The 23,537-nt window shown below is 39.6% G+C and overlaps 1 protein-coding gene across 8 annotated transcripts in view; it reads left to right on the forward strand.

Annotated features, from left to right (window-relative positions):
* Positions 1–23,537, forward strand: part of LOC134163303 (uncharacterized) — a 273,936-nt gene that overhangs the window by 131,324 nt on the left and 119,075 nt on the right. For 4 of the 8 annotated variants that reach the window (XR_009964695.1, XR_009964682.1, XR_009964694.1 and 1 more), the window contains exons 4-5: positions 394–502; positions 2,139–2,373. The exons of 1 other annotated variant lie outside the window; for it this stretch is intronic. The gene's annotated coding sequence lies outside the window, so the exon portion shown is untranslated. The remainder of the gene's footprint in view (positions 1–393; positions 503–2,138; positions 2,374–23,537) is intronic. 3 more of the 8 variants (XR_009964683.1, XR_009964693.1, XR_009964684.1) reach the window with 1 other exon arrangement.

Genomic DNA, 23,537 nt, shown 5'->3' on the forward strand with positions numbered 1-23,537 from the left:
GTTCAATAACTTTATTTCTCAAGGCTATGTTTTAAAAGTACATTCCAATTGTGTTTCTGCTCAAGAAAGTTTTCAGTAAGGAGGCACTCTTACAGAAATTTTGGATTTCTTCCAGTAACTGAAGAGCTTATGGTGCCTAACTGGGATTTATTGTAACCGAACAGGAAAAATCCTGAAATACAGGACTGTGTAGTTGTATAAAACCATTGTTTCCTGTCGTTTTACAGTTGCTTGACCTTGAATTAGAGCAATGTCTTTGAGTGTCTGCAAGACACAATACAGTATGAACTAATTGTTTTAAACACCTATTATAGCCTTGGGTTTTGTTTTTCTTTTTAATCAGTGCATTACGTAAAGTTACTAAATTTTCCTGTCCTGTTTTCTGTATTTCAGGCTTGAGTCACAGAGCAACGTGAGGATTTACACTTTTGAAGTAGGAATGTGAATGGGATTGAAGGATTTATACGGAGGATTCTGTTCCTTCCTGCTCCAGGAAAGACAGGTGAGTGAATTGTGAGATAATTTGTAATTAGCTCAGTCCTTACTTCTGGAGGTCTTTAGTCAAAACAGGAAGATACAATTCAGATAGCTGTATGTAAAAATAAAAGAATACACTTCTTAATTACTAACATCAGTCTTCAGAATTTTCCATTTGTGTTCAGTAATAAGAAGGTTTCCATAAAACGTGGTGTGAGTTTTCTATAAGTTCCCTTACCCTCCCATCTCTTTTTGATGTAGAACTTTTTATATTTGGAAGCTTTTCCCCAATGCCAAAGAAATCTGAACTGACAAAACTGACAGCCTTTTTTGAAGAAGTTCTGAAGGAGGCTGCAACCAGAGAGAAGCTCAAGGTGGAGCTTTATTAGATCCCTGTATGTAGTTGTCAGTGAAAGAGACAAGTTAGCATCAGTACCAGATATGTCTATACCACATCTGGACTACTTGTGAAACATTAGAGCGGAGGTGATGTGTGAATTAATTCCAGTGGCTGCAAACCCAGGTTTGGTATCTTGCTGCTGCCTTCTCTCACTACTTCCTTGCCCTCAGATTGGAAGAGAAAAACTAGGGGCTAAATGTAGTAGGCGGTAGATGGGAGTTCACTTCAGGATGACTTTGGCTCTGACTGTAGATAAGTGGGGCCATCATTAGGAAAGGGCACACATTATTGTTTCTTTGATTTATTTTTATGGAAATAAAATCTTGACATTCTTATCTCTTCCAACTTTGGGAGTACCCAGCATATACCACCTTTAGGTACACAAGGTGTTGGAACACTTTTGACAAGAGGTTCTCACTTTTGCATCTATTCAGGCCCATCAGGAATGTGCATGTGGTCCTGTGTAGTTATCAATGCTGAGCAGTGTATAAAAGGATGAGCTTTTGATTTCAGGTGTTGTTAACCAGACAGCTCTTGCACCAAGCTGTGACACAGCAAGAAATAGTTAAAAACTAATAAAAATGAGCTCTAACACTGGCAGAGTAGCAGCAGTATCTTTGTAGTGAGTCAAACCTTCTTGTAGGTGAGATTAATTTTGTCTGTTTAAGCTGTGTGCAGTGCCATAAATGGAGGCTGCACCATCCAGGGCAGTTCAGGATGACCTTCTCAGTTTTCCCATTGTGCACATTTGGGCAGGGAGTGCCAAAAAATAAAAAACAACAGGTGGATGTGGACAGGACTCTGTCAGCTTCAAAGGGCCAGAACTGAGATGTTGCCATGCTGCCTACACCCCGCAGCCCAAGAGCAATGCCTCGGGTGGTGTAAGAAGAAAAGACAACATAATGGTGTCGAGGTCTCAGGGACTAAGTCTGAGGTTTTGACTGAAGCAGAGACTGGAAGAGGTGCAAGTGGGTGCTGGAGGGGAATGGGAGGTATATGGTAAGGTGAAGCAGGCTGCAGTGAGGTAAGGGAGTGTCCCAACACGTAGAAGGGTAGGCAGCAGAGCAAAGTTGGTGTCAGTGATGTGTCAAAGCATCTGGAGCTCAATGGATGAAGGAGGGAAGGAAATGGAAGTAGTAACTTGTGTGGCTTGTCCAGAACAAAGAGCAGGATAAAAAGATGCGGTAGGGTAGAGTGTGAAGTGGGTGTGAATATTCTTATTGAACCATGTACACCAAACATAATTTTTTTTTTCCTCCAGAGATGTTTCTTGGTGGGCTGTGCTTGAGAGCAGGTATGAAAGAATCTGTACTGCATTTGGTGAGAGAGAAAAGGTGAAGACAAAGTTGGGGAACCGGAAAAAAGACCTTTCTTAATAATGGGATAAGAACAAAGGGTTGAAAACTGTGCAGGCAATAATGAGAAAACAAGTGTTTTGAGGGGGAGTTTTGGAAGGTAATTGGAAAGCAGGGATCTGCATCAGGAAAGATGGAGTGGTAAGATTTGATTTCCAGGTTTCTAATTTTTGTTCAATGGTATCATGGGAATGGCAGCTCCTATCAGAGGGAGGGAAAAATCAACTTTCTTCCGAAAGGACAGGAAAAGGCTCACTAGATTTGCTTGCATAGACAAAGAATGCTTTAATGTAAGTGTAAGAAAGTGATAGAAACATTTTGATCGTACTTTCTGTATTTTGTTTTTTGAAGAGAGGGCAGCCTATGTTCACACAACTTAATAACTGTGAGCTTACAAGCCTGCATCTGTCTTGTGGTGCTTTCTGAAAATGTGCTCTATGTTATCCTATCTTTCATATACTGGCTTGCTTTGAAAAAATAATGTCTTAAAACTTTATTTTGAAGTCAGTCATGAGGAAGTCTAGTTATACGCTGGTCTGCATATTCACTGCTGAGGGTAAGATTAAAATGGTTGTGAATACTTTAAAGATTTGAGCTTTGCACAAATAGCGTTTGTCCTGTAGTTGGTAGATGGGCTGTCACTCGGTGAGATGTGGCTCCTGCCTGAAACAAGAGCATGTCTGAAGCTGCCTTAATAGATCATAAGTTGGCATAGTGTCTCAAAACAGTGATTAGCTTGGCAAGGTATAGAGTACTGTGCTTGTGGTTGTTGTATTCGGTTTTACCTTGTGCCTGCTTTTCCTATGGCTACAATTGTGCTTATGAAGTGCTTGTCGTTTTATCAGGAGGAGTCTGGAGGTGCCAAATATATGCCAGAAAAGTACTTGTAGCTTGATCTGTCTTCATGCAGTCTCTGTGTGGTATCATATGGATCTGGGTGTCTCCTCTTTTAGCAATTGCTTAAATATGTTGATAAAGTTTGCTTTCAGAAGGGCACTGTGTTCTCCTGGACATCTTGATGTTGTCTTCAGCCTTGGTCTAAGTCAGTCTAAGGGCTTTGTGAACTTGTAGTGGTAAGAGGTAGGTGCTGATGACTGTACTGTAGCATGGGCAGACATGTGATTTCCAGTACTATGACACAGTGGAGGGTAGAGCTTGTCCAGGTGTAGCGATCCTGACCTTTTGAGGAACATTGTACTTGCCATGTATGTGCTTGCCTGATTGCTGTCCCCTCTGTATGGCAGAGCTGGTGCATGTGAGGCTGACAAGAAAGCAATGTGACTGCGTGTTTACAACTTTCCACCACTGAAAGCAAGTATTCAAAACCTTTCTTCATGCCTAGGAGCGTTTCCATTCCTAGCTGTGCTAGCTAAGGAGCTTGTCCTCCATATGGCCATGTTGCTCTGTGCTGTTTCTAACCCTGCACATTGATTAATTTTCTTTTCTTTTCTTTTTTTTTTCCTTTCCCCAAACCCTTTCAAAATATAGGGATAGAAAGCATTCCGTTGTATCTATAAGGATGCTGACCTAGCGTCAAATGGAAGAGTATGATGAAGTGATAAATGTTTCAAGCCCCTGGCCTTTTATCTCTGGTCTTTTTTTTCCTTAATGCTTCTCAAAGTTAAGTGATTGAAAAGCTTTCCAGATCTGATAACTGTAAAGATTTCAAGTGAAACTTTTGGCTTCTATCCTGGCATGAGATCATACAAAGTGATATTAGCTGAATTTGTACCAGAATTTGAAAAGAAAATGAAAACATGTTACTTTAAGTCTCTCTCAGCTATTTTTCACCACTGCTGGGCAAATGTTTTCTCATTGGTTAATGTATGTGTACCATTTTAAAGGTTTCCAAAAACATATGTGTGTATATATACATTTTCTCCACTAATAATGTATTTAATTTATACTCATTTGATCTTTTATCCTTGCTAGCAGGACTCCTTGGATTTTTTGTTTGGTGTTTTTTTGTGTTTTTTTTTTTAATAGAAGTTTTAAAATCTAGTGTTGCTGAGAAAACTCATTATAAGAGAAAGCATGTACTGAAGCCCCATTTCTATTCCAGAATTATCTTAAACCAAAGTAGAGCTGGGGTATCTCATTTTTAACCTGTCTTTTTGGCTGGTTGCTGTGATAGGCCTTGGTGAAAGCAATGGTCTTGTACATATGTGTGTCCCTAGGAATGGTAATGATGTGTCAACTGCATGGGTTTTGTGAGTTTCCTGTACAGAAGCAAAATAAGATAAATAATGCCTTAAGTCAGGCCTTTACATTACCAAACAGGGCTGAACTTCAAGGTTGCAAAACCAAGCAATCAGAGCCTAGAAAATTCTACAATTAAAGCTACTCATTCATTCTCTTGGTAAATATTCATTTTGATTGCCTTTAATTAGAAGATTGCATACTTCCCTCTCTCCCCCCACAAGGCCTGCATATCATTCAGTGCACAGCATGGCTAATACTTAATGAGTGGGTAGGTTGTTGATGTTTTGTTTCTCACCCTTTCTTGTATGGCCTTATTTACTGCGTGGTTGGCAGATGGTGTGCTGAATACAGAACTAATCATTTCCTCATGGAGTTTTTAATGGTGTTAACACCATCAAGAGTTACTTTACTGCGTATTTTTCATGGAATTTTAATCAGGAGTACCAAATAAGACATATATATTTTTATATATGTATTTAACCAAACTGTGAGCCTTGACTGTTAATGAGGGGAGATGGTTAAAGCACAATCGCATTGATGGAAATCTTTACTGGAGGAACTAAAAGGTGGTACTGACTCTATTCCCCAGTACTCCTTCTGTAGCAGCAGAAAACAGTGGGTCAAAGCTCATGCTGGGACACGAGATATCTCCAAAACTGAAGGAATTTGGTGGAGATGTTATAAACAGCTGTAGCTTCCCTCTACCTCACCAATGTTTGTATCTTCCTGTTGTTGATTGTATGTAGGAACATAGACTTGCCATACTGACTGTCATCTTCTGTAATCAAAGGTAACCATGCAGTAGATATTTTGTCCAGCAAGCTTAGAGTACTCATTCAGCAACCTGCTCTCCAGCATTCAGGGCATATTTCAGACCTGATAGAAATGAACAAAGCTTCAAAACTTACAATAAGCTACAGGAAGAGAATACCCTTCATCTGGTTTCTGTCTTTGAGACTGTAAGCTCTTCAGGCTGGAGGCTCTGCCTTTCCATATGTCGATAAAACATTTCAAGCAGTACATTAGTATAAACACCAGTGGATGAGGTCATCATATATCAAACAACATAATTAAATCAGTGCTTTATTCACTGTCTGTGTGTCATTATGTCTGCCTCCTAGGTCACACTGCAGCCTTGAAGATCATGTAAGAACTCGAATGTTGTAACAGCCCTCACAGAAACTTTTGCTTTGAAGTTGGTGCTATTTATTTAGAAACCAATCTTCAGAAAAATGTACTTTTGTAAAATGTGGTTCTATTTTGAAAAGCCATGTAAAAGGGAAATGCTTATTATTGATTTTTGTCATAAATTGCCATGCATGACTGTCAGCCCTCTGCTGCTGATCACATGATTGCGATGACATTTCTTGGTTGATTAGAGGTCTGAAAACAATTGAGTAGGTTATTGGAAAAGACCCTGTTTCTCAGAGAGGAATGCAAGCTTGAAGTAATACCTGTTAAGTAACCAGACTTTGGATATTTTTATGAAAGTCTGCAGGTTTTAGAATTTAAGTGATGCTTATTTTGCCTGCTACTTTAAAGTGCACTCACTTTAAAACAATATAGGAACATATTTTGAGCAAGATCCTCCTTCCCCCTTTCACAACTCTGGCACCCACACTTTAACTCTTACGTTATGTCAGCACCTATGTATGTTTTACAGCAATAGATACTTATGTGCATTTTATAAGGAAGTAGGCTACCAATTTTGTCTAAGCAATAAGGTACTTTGAAGTCTGAAGTCATAAACCTAGATATGCACGTAAGCCTCGTGCCTCACCGGGTACGATGCCTTGGGCATGTGTTATTGCTTACCTATGCCATAATTACTGTACACATGTAGCTACAGGAATATACCCATTTAGTTTTCCTACTGTAAACTTTCAGGTGACTTGCTAATCTAGGCCAGTACTCAGAAAGAAGGGCTGGTCTGAGATCTTAATAATTACGAAGCTGGCACACAAACTTCAATATTAAGACTCTCCCAGATTCACCTGAAATCAGGTTACATTCATTTTCTGTCTTTTTTTTTTTTTTTTGTAATACGAGCCCAACAGCATGCAAAGTTGTGATGATGTCGCTTGACCTGCTGTCTCCCAGTCTTGACAGCTGGGAAAAAAGTGGGAAAGATATTTAGGGTTCATAATCTCCTGGCTTTGCCATAAATGAAGGAATTCTTGTTCCTTTTTGTTTTTTTCCTCTGGGTGTTTCCTTAATTAGTTCATATTAATAGATTTACTGGAGTAATACTCATTCTTCCTTCCTAATATTTATCTGTCTAAATGCTTATCCTCATACCCATAATGAAGGCACAAAACAGTGAGTTAATGACATACGTTGTGGGCTGCTATTTGCTAAATTTGAGCCTGAAAGCAGGAGGGTGAAGAGAGATCAAAGGCAGCTCTTTAGTGTTCTGCAGGATAGGTGGCCTCCAGAAATCAAACATAAAAGCAAAGTTGTGCATCTTACCCATATAGCCACACTGCAGGTGGAGGTCATCTGTCAGCTGAGGCTGCCTCTTGGACTAGCCTTCCTTCCAACGCAGTTCCACAAACCCACTGCTGCCAAGATGGGAGGGGGCAGATGAGGATGAAGAAGGACTTGCTGGGTCCTGCTGGATGTTAGAGTCAGTAGTTCCTGCTAGGTAGCTCCCCTGCTGCTGGGAAAAGCAGGCCTCCTGGCAAGGTAGGAAAGCTGTGGGAGGGTAGGGAAGGCTATTTGCCCCCAGGCTAGAGTTGGAAATCACCTGGCTCCTGCTCGGCTAGTGAAACAACAGCAAGGAGAAAAGTCTGTTATCCTGCCTGAAGAGGGGTTCCTTCATGTGGTTCTGGGGTGCTAGAGAGGACTTAGTTCTCCCTTGCTCAGCCTGCTCTTCAGAACTCTGCCGTTCTGAGGCATTTCTTTTTTCCCTCTTCAGTAACAGAATCTGAGCAGGGGTTAAAAAAAAGATCACTGGCTAACAACAGAAGTATAGGATGCTCGATACGAGCATTTCCAGTGCCTTCAGGAAACCACTTTAATTTTATTATGTTGTTTTAGTGGCTTGATTGTTGAGTGGGTAGGCCCTTGGTAAAATTCCTGATAAAAAGAATAGATACTATGTCGGTTTTGCACCATTTTTTTTTTTTATGTCTCTGCTCACATTCCATTATTTTGCTGTGATTTTTTTTCTAAAATTGCCAAAGTAAAACAAAAGTGGTAAACCCTAATTTAGAGGTGCTAGCAAGAGCTGGCTCACCCTGATAAGGGTCAGCCAGGCTTCACTGGTTCTTTATTATAATCCACTACCCACTGCAGTTTATCCTCACTGAATATTATGCTTCTGTTATACTTGCTATCATCTCTGTGTGGATGATAGCTTAATACTTGCAAATGACCTAAATACAGTGAACAGCAAGCCAGCAAAACTCAAAAAACATACCCCTACGAGAAGACAAGGGCAATACTGGCGAACTTGTTTTTCTTAGGACAAGTGTGAACGAGTACTGGATGTAAAGAAAATTTGTCTTCCCTCCCCTTGCTACAGGGTTGTAATTCTCATTTCTGTTCACAGTCATCTAAGCAAGCTCAGGTGTGTTGAGCAGCCGGGTCTATTTGCTTGTGCATAGGGTACTATGCCTACAGTACAAAATGATGTACAGCTTTCAACCAGGAGCCAGCTCAGAACACAGGCAGAGCAAGCTCAGGTCTGTCTGTACCTGCCTGCATAGAGAGATCCTTAGAAGAAAGAAGAGACACCCATTTTCTCCTTATTACTGCATTACACCAGAGGCTAATGCTCTAATTAAAACTTGCAGTTAGCAGCGGTTTGTTATAACTGCTGTAAATTTTAGTCATGTTGAGACTTCCTGGTGATGGGAGGAGAGGCACAGAGAAGCCAGATAGCACAAACAAGGGCTCTCATGTAGTTGGCTATAGCAGCCTTGTCCCATCTTCCATACGTTTCATTGTGGCATCACCTATGGCACTTTGTACCAGGAAAATTGCTAAATAGCTTAAGAGAAAATGTGAGTAATGCTGTATAGTGGAGAAGCTAACATCTGTCTTGCTTTGCAAGAGGTCCTAGTCATGTCTTGCTGGGCAGGAAAGGAGAGCTGCTGGTCAAGGCTCAAAACAACCTTGGTGTTACCTTTACCTTGGTTCATTGCTTCCACTGGTCTGACACAGTGGGGGAAAAACTGGGAACTCTGTTAACAATGATGGTAAGATTAAGAAATATGCATTTTAATAAAGGCGTTTGAGAATGGTTTTGCAGATCTTAAAAGTAGAGAAACATAAACTTGGAAAATGAGTGGTTTTCTCAATGGGTCTCACTTTTCACCTCCTCAGTCACTGTATTCATTTACGTTGGCTATTCTGACAGCTGCTCAAGTGTTGTGCCAGGTTACTGTCTTCTGCTTGCTTTTATGAGCTGGATGGCTGAAAATGTCTTCCTTCCAAATATTCATTTGCTATCCTACTCTGTGCTTTTTCCAGTACTAGACCAAGGAAGAATGCCCAATTCATTTCCTTTCTGGGACAGGAGGACTTGATCATATGGGAGCTATCAAAAGAGGTGTAGTCTGGCATGTAACTACCTTTTCCCTTCAACACGTGTGTTTTTCTCTTGGGCAGCCTTGGCAGAAAGCTGTGAATCTGGATGTGCTCTCTCCATTGAACACTGTTTAGCAGTCTGGAGGAGCAGAATGGCATTGAGTTGATGGGGTTGTATTCACGCGGAGCCTCTGCTTCCTGTCACAATGTATTTGCCCTGACATAAGCAGCTGGCATAACATCACTGTGGGTGTTGCCAGCATTTTCTTCTTTTAATATTAAATTTTGGGAGAAAAGTAATAAGTGTTTTCTTTATAAAAAGAAAGAGAAAACCTCAAAGGATCTCAGCTGGCTCTATGTGCCCTATAGGTATGTCTGGTTGGTTTTTGATGAGCAAGCTGCTGTCCTCCTCCTGTTTACCTCTCTCAAAGGAAGTGTCTGTTGACATAGTCTGTGTTTCAATCATCTTTATTACACAGTGCTCTGGAAAGCCTTTGGGGCAAGTTGAGCCAGCCTCTAAAAGCAGCTTCTTGGTCACAAAGAGAGATGAGCCTGACCAGACACCCATAGTTTGTGTTCTTTTATTGCAGAGATCTGTGCCCTGATAACCTCTGACCCTTCAGCAGCTGAGGTCAGCTTAATTTGGAGTAGTGCAGGAGGGGCGGCAGGCAGGTTTTTCACTGCTTGTTATACCTACCTTTGCACAGCAGCCAGTATGGGGGCTGCTGTGCTGCTGGTGCTGTTGGGAGCTGACCTCCGTGCCTAACTGGACAGAGGCTGGGGTTTTCCTTCAGTGGGAGTGCTGTCTGGGAGCTAACAGGCTTGAGGGGCAGCTCACAGGCATCCTTCTCCCTTCCCATTCCTCAGTCCCATGTGTTTTCTGTGCATGCTCTCACCATGGGGTGCTGCTTAGTGTTTGTTGCCCTTAGTGTGGCTCAGACATTTACAAGACTTCATAAGTTATTACCCTTGCAAGGCTCGTTCTCTGAACAGTGTCCAAAGCATTGCACAGTTCAGGTTTGTGTCCGGATGGTTGGTCACTGATTTGTTAGAGAGCTGCTGTTGTTAATGACTGGTCATATCATCAAAGCTGCCTGTTAATGTTTGCATGAGGAGAGTTTTACTTCAGGTTGAAGTTTGTGCATTACAGCTGAACCATTGTTGGTAAAAACAAACTGTGGATAATTTGCATGTCATTATGGTAGTGTCTTGTATTATTCTGTGTTCTTGTAAGCCTTTCAAATAGGTGAAGTTAGCTTTTGGTTTTCCTCTATGATGAGCTCTGGATAGATGCTCATAAAAATGATGCTATACAGAGAGCATCCATCTTCTTGATAAAAGGTGGGGCCCTAACTGGCCGTGATGTGCCCTCGAGGTCTCTTTCTCCAGATCTGCACAGCTGCCTGCCATCACTGAGGGGCTAAACCCATCCATCTTTTGAAAGAAGAATGGTTTTATACTGTGCTAATAAGGAGTGAGTTATAAACCTTCCCCTCTCAAGATGTCTTCAGCCTCAATGCGTAGCTTTATTTTATCAATAGTTCATACCTTAAGATAGTTGCAGTCTCCATCAAAAGTTGTTACCCAGGTAAGCTACAGTTAGTTAAAGAAAAGTGTATGAGTGACCCAGTTGTCAAGTGGAAAGCACTTCCCGTGGGACATGGGGAGCTGCCTAACAGATACATATTCAAATATCAACTAAAATAATTTGGAGTCACGCACTGATGATGAAAGCAGCTTGTTCCTTCATTGTAGCCAAAGATTTCAAGGGCCAAATTCACTACAAATATAAACAGTGTTGCAAATTACATGTTAGAGCACAATTGTTCCCCTGCAGGCTATAAATAACTCCTATTTTAAGTCACCGGGGTTATTCGTCCCCTGTGGGAGAGACTGTAGTCTGTGGTGTAGCTGACCAGAAAATGGTTGTTAGTGATAAAGTGGTGTAATTTGCATTGATTTAGTATTCATTGGCTGTACAGATCAAGTGCAGCTTACCCAGTGAGAGGGATAGACAGCAAATTCTTTTGTCACTTTAAACAAATGTCCCTGCTGAGTATAACAGAGAGATGTTATTGTAACTTGGTGGAGTTTATCACACACCTTCTCGCTTGTAACTCTCTCAGATCTGTATCATACTGCAGTAAGAGTTGACTCCAAACTTAATTTTGGTCTGTCTGTAAACCAGGCTTGATAAGTACTAGAAGCAGATGTGTGTGTGTGTGTATATATATATATAGATGTATAAAAAGACAGCTCCTTGAATTTGTCTAAATTCCCTGCATCTAGTAACATGTATGTCCTGCTTTAGAAGCTCTAGTGCTTGCTTCTAACATCGTGCATCCAAAACAATAGGTTTTTATTGGCTACAGAACAGATGAATTTGTGTTTGTTGTGGTCAAAATTAAGTTAAAAATAGCCCATGATAATTTTTGTGAGGTTTTCTTCTGAAAGTATTAACTTCAGAGCTTCTAGGTATTGTAAGATATAGTATAGTTGACATGTAATATTATCAGAGTATATTTTGTTTTTCCTTTGAAAACTGTCTCTTGGAAGAAGAAAACTGATAAAGACTGCTTCTTGGATTTCTTTTCTCTCGCTCTCTGTCTTTTTAAGTCAGCTTTCTATGTCTGGTGGTTGTAGAAGAAAACCTGGCAGTATGAATCAAATGATGCTTCAATCTCAAAAATGAGAAAGCAAAATAAAAAAGAAGAATATCTCCTTTAAGTGTTATTTTTAAGTTAGTTTTGGGAAGAAGAAGGGTGTTCTATATTCAGATTTAGTATCTGTGTGTGTATGTGTATGTGTGTACACTGCTGCAGGTATTGAACAATCACTACTTCCTAGGCTATTAACAGCACTGATTTCAACTGTTGGGCACACGTGCAGTTGGTGCCTTACAGATGATGGCACTGTGCAAACACAAGTACCAGACTTGTCTGTTTGACAGTGCAGCCACAGTGCTCGCTGTATGGTTACTTAATATCAGCCTCCATCACTGAGTCCCCAGCTACAGTCTGCCTGTGAATAAATACTGTGTCCTGCCATGGGCAGTTGTTCTTCACAGCCTGGAATGAACTTGTGGAGAGAGGTGCTGGGGGCTGGAGCACCTCCCATACAAACACAAGCTAATAAAATTAGGTCTGTCCAGCCTGGAGAAGAGCAAGCTGTTAGGAGACCTCATAGCAGCCTTCCAGTACCTACAAGGGTGCTGGAGTGGGACTCGGCAAGTGGACTTCAGACTGGAGTGATGTGACAAGGTGCAATGGGCTTAAACTTAAACGGGAGATTCAGCTTGGATATTAAGGAAGAAGTTCTCTACTGTGAGGGTGGTGAGGCACTGGAATGGGTTGCCCAAGGAAGCTGTGAATGCTTCATCCCTGGCAGTGTTCATGGCCAGGTTGGACAGAGCCTTGGGCGACACGGTTTAGTGTGAGGTGTCCCTGACTATGGCAGGGGGGTCAGAACTTGATGATCTTAAGGTCCTTTCCAACCCTAACAATTCTATGATTAACTATAAATTGCTCTTTTTGGGTCATTTTTTCTGGCAAAAGCTGAATAAAATCTTGGAACTTAGCTCTTCTCTTAAAAGGAACATGTCCTATCTGTTTAGAGCTGAACCATTTCGCAGCATATTTCTTCACATTTTTGTTAAAGGTTAACAAAATTGTTTAGACAGCTCTAGTGGCTGCACATCAGTCTGCTATAACCAGCTGATTAATGTGACTGATTTCTGCAGCGAATTTCTCTAATCACTTTTTATTTACAAGCTGGGGTGGTTTTGTTTAAAGCAGCTATGCTGTGAGTGTTCATCAATCTTAAAAGTTCATTCTTTGACTGAAGTAAGTTTAGGAAACACAAGTCTAATGAACCTCTGTGACAAATGGTGCCTGTAAAAGAAGAGGTCATATGTGAAGTCTCTGGTACTGTTAATCCCTCTTGTCATCTCCTACAGATGTAGTAAAAAAATTAAATTTTTCTTGAAGCAAAAGGAAAGGAAATCATAGTGAGTGTAGGCAAATAGGAGAGAAACCAGTACTCTGAAGTCTGCAAGGAAGTGTGCAGGAAGCCAGGAAACTGGATTTCCGTTATCCAGGCTATTGGCTGACAGTGATTTGAAACAACCTACAGCGTTTTGGGGGCAACTTTTTTGGACCTCATAGATGTACTCTACTGGGAAATACAGAGATTCTCTCTTTAGAATAAAGCAAAATTATGAAATCTTTTTTCAAGTGGATTAGGTACTGAGCTGATGTCTCTGTTGTGATACACTGTGCTTTGTTATAGAATGCAAGTGCCGAATCTTTCTGTGTTTATTCTGTTGGTAAATTTATTTCTATCTGGTATTGCATGAACTATTTCTAATGTAAGAAATATTCAGCAGCTGTGTCCCTATAGGGAACTCAGTTGGTCAGATGTCCACAGGTATTTGGATGCAAGGTCTATGCACTTTATAGACAAATCAATATAACTCGTTGAATTGTAGCATGCCAGAAGTGAGTCTCCAAGGAGGTTTCAAATGGTCCCATCTGTTATGCAGGATGTCAGAAGAAAGTTGTGGCGTACTAGGCAAGGTTGATTGGCGAAAAAATAATCATATAAGTGGATATATAAATAGAACATAGAGGATCTGTTAGTTACCTTCAGCAGTCACCATGTTTTGTATTTGTAAAACAGGCTTATTTTCCCTACACTTGTGACTTTTTTGTTTCCTTGTAACTCTGTATGTCTGGGAGGATATTCTATGCATGGCTTTCAGGTCAGGAATAATTTTGCAGGTTTCCCTCTCTCGGTACCTTCTGTTCGGATGACTCAGATATGTTTGTATTTGAGTCTGAAGAAAATACATGATATTTCCTAGTGGTTGTCTCACCATTTTTTCTACACATTACAGATCAGAATTTTGTCCATTATTATCTTTGATTTGACTTAACTTTTTGTGGGAGAAGCTAAAAGCAATCTGACTTTCAGATACTTGTGGACTTTTCTAAAGAAAAGACATTTCTCTTCTGTATGTACTGCTAAAGCTCTTACCCTGTCTCTCATCACACACTGATTCTCTCTCTGCCATGCTACTTTTTCTGGTTTTGACATGTACTCATAATCATAGAATCGTAGAATAGTTAAGGTTGGAAAGGACCTTAAGATCATCTAGTTCTAACTCCTCTGCCATGGGCAGGGACACTTTACACTAAACCATATCACCCAAGGCTCTGTCCAACCTGGCCTTGAACACTGCCAGGGATGAAGCATTCACAGCTTCCCTGGGCAACCTATTCCAGTGCTTCACCACCCTAACAGTAAAGAACTTCTTCCTTATATCCAGTCCAAATTTCCCCTTTTTTTTTTTTTTTCTTAATCCTTTAGATTGTTCCTAGGAAAGGTCTTCCAATCATATTGACTTTACCTTTATCCCTTTTTTCTCTAAATTCCCTTACTTTCCACTACCTTAAACAAAATCAACTTTATTTTCAAAGCACCTAACAATCTACCTCTATTCCACCTGTAATTCATACAAGTTTTTTTTTGTTTGTACCTTATTACCAAGTTAACAGCATAGCGGAATCTAAAATACCAGTGAAGACAAACGTTGTATCGGTCAATAGATGCAGAGCAGAGTAATAATCTTAATGAAAAAGTAGTACTTAATCGCTGTGTTCAGGAAGAAGCAAAAAAGAAGGTAGTCAGCTGTCCATCAGTGTAACAGTGTGAAAGATCATCATTCTACTCTGCTGTCACTCTTCTCTCCCCCACCAAAAAAAACTTCAAAAAAGCAACCCCACACAAAACCCAAAAAACAGAACAGGAAAGGGCACACTGAATAAAATCTGTCCTGGTTTTAGTAGGATATTGGTGCGATCATAGAAGAGCTAGTCATTGGAAGTAACTTCAGATTAAGTGATCAGCAATTGGTATAATTAAAATGAAAGGAGGATTAAAACTATGTCTTTAATTAAAAGTTTTCTTTGAAAGATAGCAAACTTGAGCTGGCCAAATTGCTATCAGGGCAAGTCAGGTGCCCTGGAGAGCTTGGGGACTAGAATGTTGCAGCAATTAGGAGGTTTTGAAGTCTGGATTTTGTCTTCCAGGAAGGAGAAAATGTTATAGGGAAAAGGTGAAAGTAAGAGTTGCCAGAATTCAGGCTGAATGGAAGTTAGCAAGTAATGTCTAGACACATAGAAAAAGGACTTTGAGCTGTATAAATAACTTTGAAACAGCAGGAGGGCTACTATGTATTGGTGCTGCTTGTAGAGGGATTAAGCATAATTTAGATGTGGCCTCAGTGTAAAAAGACCCAATCCCACCACACGTCCACCCAAAGAAATCCTAGTGGTAGCCATCAGGAGAGAAAAATTAGAATGTGATGGAAACAAAGCGGGATTATCACAGTGCTCCTGAACTGCATAATTGCATAGAAATAGCTAAACTTTACAACTGCTTACTTGGAAATCAAAGGTATGACTGAAAGCATTTTAGCAAATCCTTCAACACCCACTGTCCACCTCTGGATGCTGTGACTTGTGCTTAACTGTGTCAGCTATCTGGAACAGGAGTAGTTTTGTGTTGTCACACCGCTTGGCATTGTGGTTCTTGAGGATTGTTATGTCAGTTTGGGAAGGTTTAAAGTATATAAACCTTAGAAAAAAGTTAAACAAGTGACTGTGAAAAGAATATGAAATGCAATGTCATACTAGGAAACTGCTTAAAAGGTTTATTTAGGGGGTTCCTACTGAACAGAGAAAGGAAGATGAGTTCAGCAATTGTACGTTTTATGCCCTGGTAGAAGGCAGTGGCGTTTTTGGGACACTCTAGGGGAGGATGTTATCAAACTGATTAGGATTAAGTACAGAGTGAGAGATTTAAGATGCAGAGATTGGAAGAAAGGGGCTGAAAGGGAGTGGCTGGACTTGATACTCAAGAGGAGGAAAAGAAATGTCACAAATGACTTTGAATTTGCTGTTGTAAGCATTGAAATCCTAGCGCTGGCATTGGTTGTAGGGAGAGGAGGAAGCTTTTGTAGGGAAAGCATTTAGTATTAGGGCAAGTTAATTTATGCTGGTGACAGAAAGAAAACCTGAAACTTTAGAAGAAAAATAAGGCATGTGCGTAAGTGCAACACAGATGGCTTAGGCAAAAGATGGGTTTGACAGCATGGTTTCATGAGCTGCTTGATTTGATCTCAGGCCTGTACTCCTCTGCTGTCCCTTACCATGGATTCCTGCTATCACCTTAGACCGCTTTGGCAATCTTGAAGTGGCATCTGAACCATCAATGCAGAGGGGAGTGCTAAAGTCATAAGCTAGAGATCACCTAAGAGCAGCTTGCCAGACCTTTCAGAAGTGCCCACTGGTACGGTGGGCTGCCCAGAACAGAGAATAATCATTGACAGGAAAAATAGTGACTGATTTGAAACCTTGTTGAGGATGAAATGTCAGAGCAAGGATGATGACTAGTTGTACCAAAAGAACCAGAAGAGCCAAGTAGTAGAGGTATAGAGGAAAGTCCTTGAGAGATGCCTGGGAAGAGATCATGAATTATTGTGGTGAGAGCACTTTCATTCAAAGGGAAACAGCGGAAACTGGTCTGGATGTGATTCAGTGTAGAATTGGAAGAGAGGAAGCCAGTATGTTGGCTTCAGCCTAAGCTCGCAACAAGTTTGTAGATAAGGGAAAGAAGAAAAGACTAAATGCTGAAATAGGTCTGGCTGTTGTGGATAGCGGAAAGCAAGGAGACAGTGGGAAGGCAGAGTAGTAAGTGAAGACTAAGCTTGGCTGAAACAGAAATGTGCAGTGGAAGACAAACAGAAGAGGTTAAAAAATTTCAGATGAAAAGTGAATATCATCTATATGGTGCTATATTAGCAATTATTTTTTTGGGGTAGGAGTTAGGGAAGACCAATGAGAGAATTTTGTTGGAAAACCAAGAAACTTCATGCTTAAATGAAAAGGCAACTGGCCAAATGAACTTTTTTCTTTTTTTAGTTAGTTGCAACTGGTTTGAAGCAGCAGTGTGCTGCTGCCTGCCTTTTCCTCTTTCCACCCAGACAGCAGGGCATATTGCCGACGTGTGCTGGTGTTACAGCGGCTGCTACAGAGTAGGCTTGGCTCTGGGAGGAGGGAGATGAATCCAGAATTCAGGGGCCACACAACCTAATTGTCTGGCTCTGGTCCAGCTGCTGATTGACCCAATAAACTCTAATGAATTTGGATTCCTGTAGTCTGATTTGCTTCCTCTCTCTGTTATGTGCCTTTCTCAGTCCATGAAGAGCTGAAACCTGAGTGCTGGCTTTGACAAAAGGAGTGAGAGGAGGGGGAAGGAGGGGAAGAAAAGGCAGATAACAGCCGAATGTAATCAGTGTTTTATTACCATCCTCAGGAAGTGGGAATGGCTTTAAAAAAAAAAGAAAGTAGTAGGTTGGAGCAAAGTAAGTTAGTTATGGTGAGGTTATTTGACAGGAAATTACAGAATACAAACAGACAGAAGAAACACATTTTAAAACAGGGTAGGAAATCTCAAGTTACTTCACTGTGTATATTCAAACCCCCCAAAGCAAAGGCTGAAAATAGCAGTTTAAACAAAAGCTATCTTATCTGATAAAGGCATTTCAAGCACAAAAGGAAATTTATATATTGGGTTGACAATCTTAAAAGTAAACTGATTGTCTTGATAACACCATAGATTTAATTGTGGGAAAAAATGGGGTTCGTTTGTATGACTTGCAGACACAGTAAATTCCCATGTAAATTCATTCCTTTTATTTCTTTGCACATTTCTTGTCTCCTAAGCAGGGTTTATCAGTTTTTTTCCAGAAATTGTAAAGGTAGATTATGCATGTAGGACGAGACTGATAAGTATGTGCATATTTTAAAGCCTTCCATGCAGACCAGATACAATTCATTTCCTATGCTACTGTATAGAAACATATTAATGATACTTTAGCAAGTACTGCTTAGACTCATGATTTTGGCAGAAATATGTTGGTTTGGGATAAGGGTATAATTTTCAGTACTAGATATGAGCATTGTTATTTTACAGTTAGTGTATTTGTGGTGTATTCTTGAATACCTGGTGTGTCTTTTCACTTTCTGTGAGGTAATCATTCTGTTAATTCATCACCTTTATTCTGAGTCTGTAAAGCATTTTGAAGTGCAAAGACAGCAGAATTCGCTTGCTAGTGTGGTTCTGCTGTAGGTACCAAACCTGCAAAGAACAGCAAGGAAGACCTTTCTGGTACCTGGACTGCCACTGAGTCTTTTGTTACAAACGAGATCATATTCAAGGAAAGGTGCTTTTTAATTTATTTTTATCTATTTTTTTTTTTTTTTATATTTTTTAAGGAAATGCTGCTCAACTGCCAGTATTCTCCTTTTACCATTTTTGTTTGAAGCTTACTGCTGAGAGTTTGAATAAACATTGCATCTGTATAGATATGTGTCCTTCTAAGTGGGATAAGGTATGTATTATAGAGTTGATACAGTTTGATTTGCTGGGAGGGAAGGAGCAAGCAAAAGGGGAGGAAATAACTTAGTTGTGCAAATGATATGTTAGATTATCTCTGTTCAGATCAAAGACTTAGAACACTGTGGGACAAATACCTTGCTCGTGACTGAAGCAGTAAGAAGCAGCATTAAGAGGTTAGTAGATACACCTGCCTGGTTGCTGCAACTTGGAACTTTGTGTTCCTCCTCTCCTCTTCCTCATCAGGCTGCATATCTAACAGTGTATTACATGCAGCAGGCACCTCTGTGACTTGGTGCCTTGTCATACTTGCTCAGTCCTGGGAGACATGTAAGTTTGGTTTTTTTTTTAATCCCAATTAGTTTGTCCGCTGTGTCTCTTACTCCTTATTGGTAACACTGTTGAGCCTTCATAATCTATGAACGCAGCAAAATAGTCTGGTAGGAGGGGATTTACCTACTGAGGGTTATGTTGGAAGTCAGTGGTAGGTGATGCTTCTCTTTGGCTGCGGTGCAACATGACACCCTTATAGCTAAGTCAGGTAAGTGATGGGTTTCATCTGCACTCAAATCTTTCCCTTTTGTAGGTGACCCAGGTATGCCTGGAGATCTCTTGGCCACCACAGTGCTCAAAATTATCTGACCTCATTGAAGGTCAGAGAGTATCACTGAAGTATAGCACAAAAATGAGTTCACATCAAGTTGTATTGAGGAACACAAGACTACAAAGTCCAGTAGTATTCTATTGCTGGACAATCTTGCTAGGAGTCCTGTAAAACTGTCAAGATCTGATGGGCCTGTAAGGGTTTTTGCTCTATTTAACAAAAAAATATCAGTTGTCAACAGACCATGGGGATTGAGTTACAGTATAAATATCCTGAACTTGGGATCACTGGGTTTTGCACACAAAATAAATAGAAGTGCCACCTGTGCAGGAAAGAAGTTGGTCTTTTATCTATTGATTTATGTCTTATTTAAATGACCTCCTACTTTAACAGGATTTCATAACTCAAATGGGAGACTTCATAAGGGAAAGCTGTGGGAGGAAAATAGCTTCCTCCTTAAAAGGCGAGAGTGTTGATGTCAATATGAATCATTAATCTAGGAGAAAAAAAAAGAGAAAAAAGAAAAAAAAAGCAAGAAACTGAAAACAAAGTAAGAAATGGAGCTAAAATTTCTTTCTAAGAAGCACATACTGAGTCTATGGGAAAACTGGGAATAGAGTCAATAGAGTTGACTGACTCAAATTATTTTTCTCCCCTTCCTCCCCCTCCTCCCAAAACTTTCTACAGTTACTCCCTGATAAAATTCTGAAATGTAGAGGTGGTACTGTTGTAAAAGGAGATAAAAAAAAATGTAGTGTCCTATAAGCCATTCTCCAGGATGCCGTTACAAATACTGGGAACTTGTTTTTCCCATCTGTTTTTTTTTTTTTTTTTTTAGCAACAATTAATACAAACTGATGCAGCTGATAGAAGTTTTCCTTAGGGTTAAACATCATGCTTCAAAATTAACATCTCTGAAGAACCCCAAGATCATTAAAAAAATAATAAATAATTGGCTGTTACTATGAAGTATCTTTTAATCAACTTCCCTTTTTGTTTTTAAAATTGTGTATGAATGAGATTTTAAGGAGATGCCTTTATCACAGGTGATCATTATGAGACATCATTTTGGTTCTGTCTTACTGCTATTTTAAAGCCGTTATTTTACATATGCTGAAAACCTAAAACTAAGTTCTGGAGATGTAAAGCTGTGCCATTATAACAATATTTAACACAGACTAATCTTGTGACTAAGTAGCCGGCATATCCTTAGGTGAGTATGGATTAATCTTAGAATCGTAGAATCCATAGGTTGGAAGGGACCTCAAAGATCATCTGGTCCAACCTTTTATGGCAAAACGCGACCTAGACTAGATAGCCCAGCGTCCTGTCCATCTTAATCTTCAAAGTCCCCTACATCGCGGATTCCACCACTTCCCTGGAAAGATTGTTCCAATGGCTGATTGTTCTCAGTGTGAAAAATTTTCCTCTTATGTCCAATTGGAATCACCCCAAAAGCAACTTGTACCCATTACCCTTCATTTTTAACGTGACTATTTGTAAAAAGGGAGTATCCATCTTCTTTGTAGCCACCCTTTAAATACTGAACATGGTGATAAGGTGTCTTTGAGCCTCCTTTTCCTGAGGCTGAACAAACCCAGTTCTCTCAGCCCTTCCTTATGTGGCAGGCTTCCAGTCATTTGAGCATCTTTGTGGCCCTTCCCTGGACAGTCTCCAGCCTGTTCTCATTTTTTTTTGTTTTTCTTTTCTTTTTCCTTTTTTTTTTTTTTTTTAATAGCTTTCACTTCCTATCTAAAATAAAAAGAAGTAGCCAAGGTTTAGGATATAAAACCATTTTGAAAGTTTAACATTGTTATTGTTTTCACCTTCATAATGCTGATAAAATAGATGGGCTCATTTTTATCTGGGAAAAAAAAAACAAAAACAACAACCCAACAACCCCAAAAGAAAACCCTATTTTACATTAAACAGAAAAGTAGGGAGACTAGTTTGGGAAAATTCTGTTTGCTGATTGTGAAAGGCATGTACATGAAGCTCATTGTGACTACTGGGAACAAATAAAGGCTAGGTCAAGAAGTACAGTCAGTCTTGTCTTGTGGTTTTGGCTCTAGGAGTTACTTAGGCAAGTCTGTGCCATCAAGTGTGTTTTCCTGGTTACACAACTGATATTTTGTGCCTAGGTGAGTGACTTAAGAGCAAGATGATGAGAGCTGGTGTAAGGAGTCAGCTCACCTGTCAGTGTTGCTCTGCCTACTCCACTGAGAAATGCTCCAAGCAAGAAAGGTGCTTCTGCAAGGATGAAAGACCTGCCAGTTGGATTTGGGGATCTTTAGGTCTGTACAACAATCTAAAATATGGCTCGTTTATATAACTCATGTCCCTGCTTCTTGAAACTCCATTGTGGGTAAAGTTTGAACTAATTAACCAGTAACAGATGTAAACCATATTCATATCCAAACCATATGTTATCCTTGTAGTTTATCTGTACTTGTTTCCTTTGAAAACAATGAAGGCTGAGCTTATATTTTTCATGTATATGGTTTTAGTTTTGCAACTTTTTCAATGGTTTCCAAATATAGACAGCAATGCAGTTTGTTTCAAGGTGTTTTGAATAGAGTACCTGGCACATTTCCAGCTTTTTTTCTAATCAGTCACTGGCTGGCTTAGAAAAAAAATTAATTTAAAATATGAAGCAAGTATTTTGCAGAAGCACTTAATACAGCTTTGGTCTAGGACTAGAGTCTCTAGAGATTGGGTGATCCTTGTGATCTTTGCTCCTGGAGAAGCATAATTCTGAGGAATCTTGTTACTCCTTGTTTCAAAAAATCAAAGTTTCTTTTGAACACTTCCAGTTGTGGGGGAAGGGGGGAAAGGTTGACAATAAGGTTGAATTTTCTTTTGTAGCTTCAGAAGACAGAGAATTAAAAAAATCCATAAATGCTTTTTTACAAATGTAAGATATTCAGACCAATCTCATTCCTGTTTTCTTGGTGTGACTTGAATGTTTGTGGATTAGCAATGTTGCTAGATGTTCACAATAATGTAAAGGGTCTTCCTCCAGAGGCTTGCTTAATAGGGCCACAGTCTTGTATCTTGTGATGGGACTGGGAGGTATTTTTCTCTACTGTGGGACAATGGCAATTTATTTTAGTTATTGTGTAAGGCAGACATACTTCTAAAAGTCTCCTTTTTTATCTCCCCCCGCTCTACCATATGAAAGCTCTGCAGTCTGGCCAGAGGGACATAGGCTGCAAAAGAAAGTATCAAGTTTTGCAGCCCTTCCTATAGTATGTTGATGTTGCTCCTTGAGCCCAGCCTAAGGGAGCCTTTAGAGTGATCATCTTGCAGCTGAAAAGAGGAAGAGGGAGAGTAAAGTTTCTGCAGCGCTCTCAGTCTCTAACAGCCATGGGACCTGTGTTCCATGTTAAAATGCAGTTTTAGGATTATTGTATGCAAACTTAGTAACACTTAAGATATATATTTACATAATATTATGTGAGAATTTTCCAAGTAACTTATTTAAAATCATAAGATATTACTTATAATATTTTAATTGCCTAACATGTTTTCAATTAATAGCCTAGTATAGGAATTGTTTCCTTAGGGATCAGTTTAAATGAAAGAGTAGAAAAGAAATATTCTATTTTTTTAAAAATACAAACTTTTAATTGTAGTAGATACAAAGAAAAGTTTTATGTTCCTGTATTCCCTGTAGTTATCCCACTAAACACAAACTTATTTCTATTATATGATGGCATAACACAAACCATAACCTAAACAATGTAAGCATAAAAAACTCGTATTGAAGCGAGAATGTTATTTATACAAGATACTTGTTTTAAATGGAATGAATGTTATTGTCAGAGTAAGACTACATTAGAAAATGATTCTTTAAATGCTGAGCATCAGCATATGGTGAAACAGTGAACTATCCCCTGTATTTACAAAATTATCAATTATCCCAACATACCAGATGTTTGGCTTCTTTTAAGCAATCTTATTTTGTGTACAAATGCTGTGATGCAGGTGGTCATAAAAAAACAGCAAATGCAGATTTCAGGTAATGTATGTCAATTTTGTTCTGCTTCTGAAAGAGTCAAACATAAAAAGGAGCTAGTGTTCGAAATATCCCCAAGGTCTCCTAACAAGGCCAAAGCTTGAAGAGAGGTCAGACTTATGTGTTATGTTAAAATCAGGTTGAGCTGAATTTTTGAGATAAATTTATTTCCCCAAGCAAATATCCTTTTTTAGATCTATTAAAGTCAAAGTGCTTTTTAGTTTAGTGTAATATGTAATGAAGAGAAACTGGATAGAACATTGTATGTGAAGATAGAGCAACTATGAGTGATATGAATTATTAAGACCCAGATGTGAGTCAAAGTCCTGAGCAGAAAGGACCATGTGGGTCTTTTCCACAAGGTCTCTTCTTCATCAGGTTTGACATCAGTGTAATCTGACAGCTGGCCTGTAAACTCACCATTTTAAACCCAATCTCTTTAAAACTGGTAACTGATAGAAATTGAAGCATTGAAGTCAAGAAAACGGT

Source organism: Pezoporus occidentalis, unplaced genomic scaffold (genome assembly GCF_034315485.1).
Source record: "Pezoporus occidentalis ecotype Australia unplaced genomic scaffold, CSIRO_AGI_Poc_V1 ctg2, whole genome shotgun sequence".
In the NCBI taxonomy this organism is placed as follows: domain Eukaryota; kingdom Metazoa; phylum Chordata; class Aves; order Psittaciformes; family Psittacidae; genus Pezoporus; species Pezoporus occidentalis.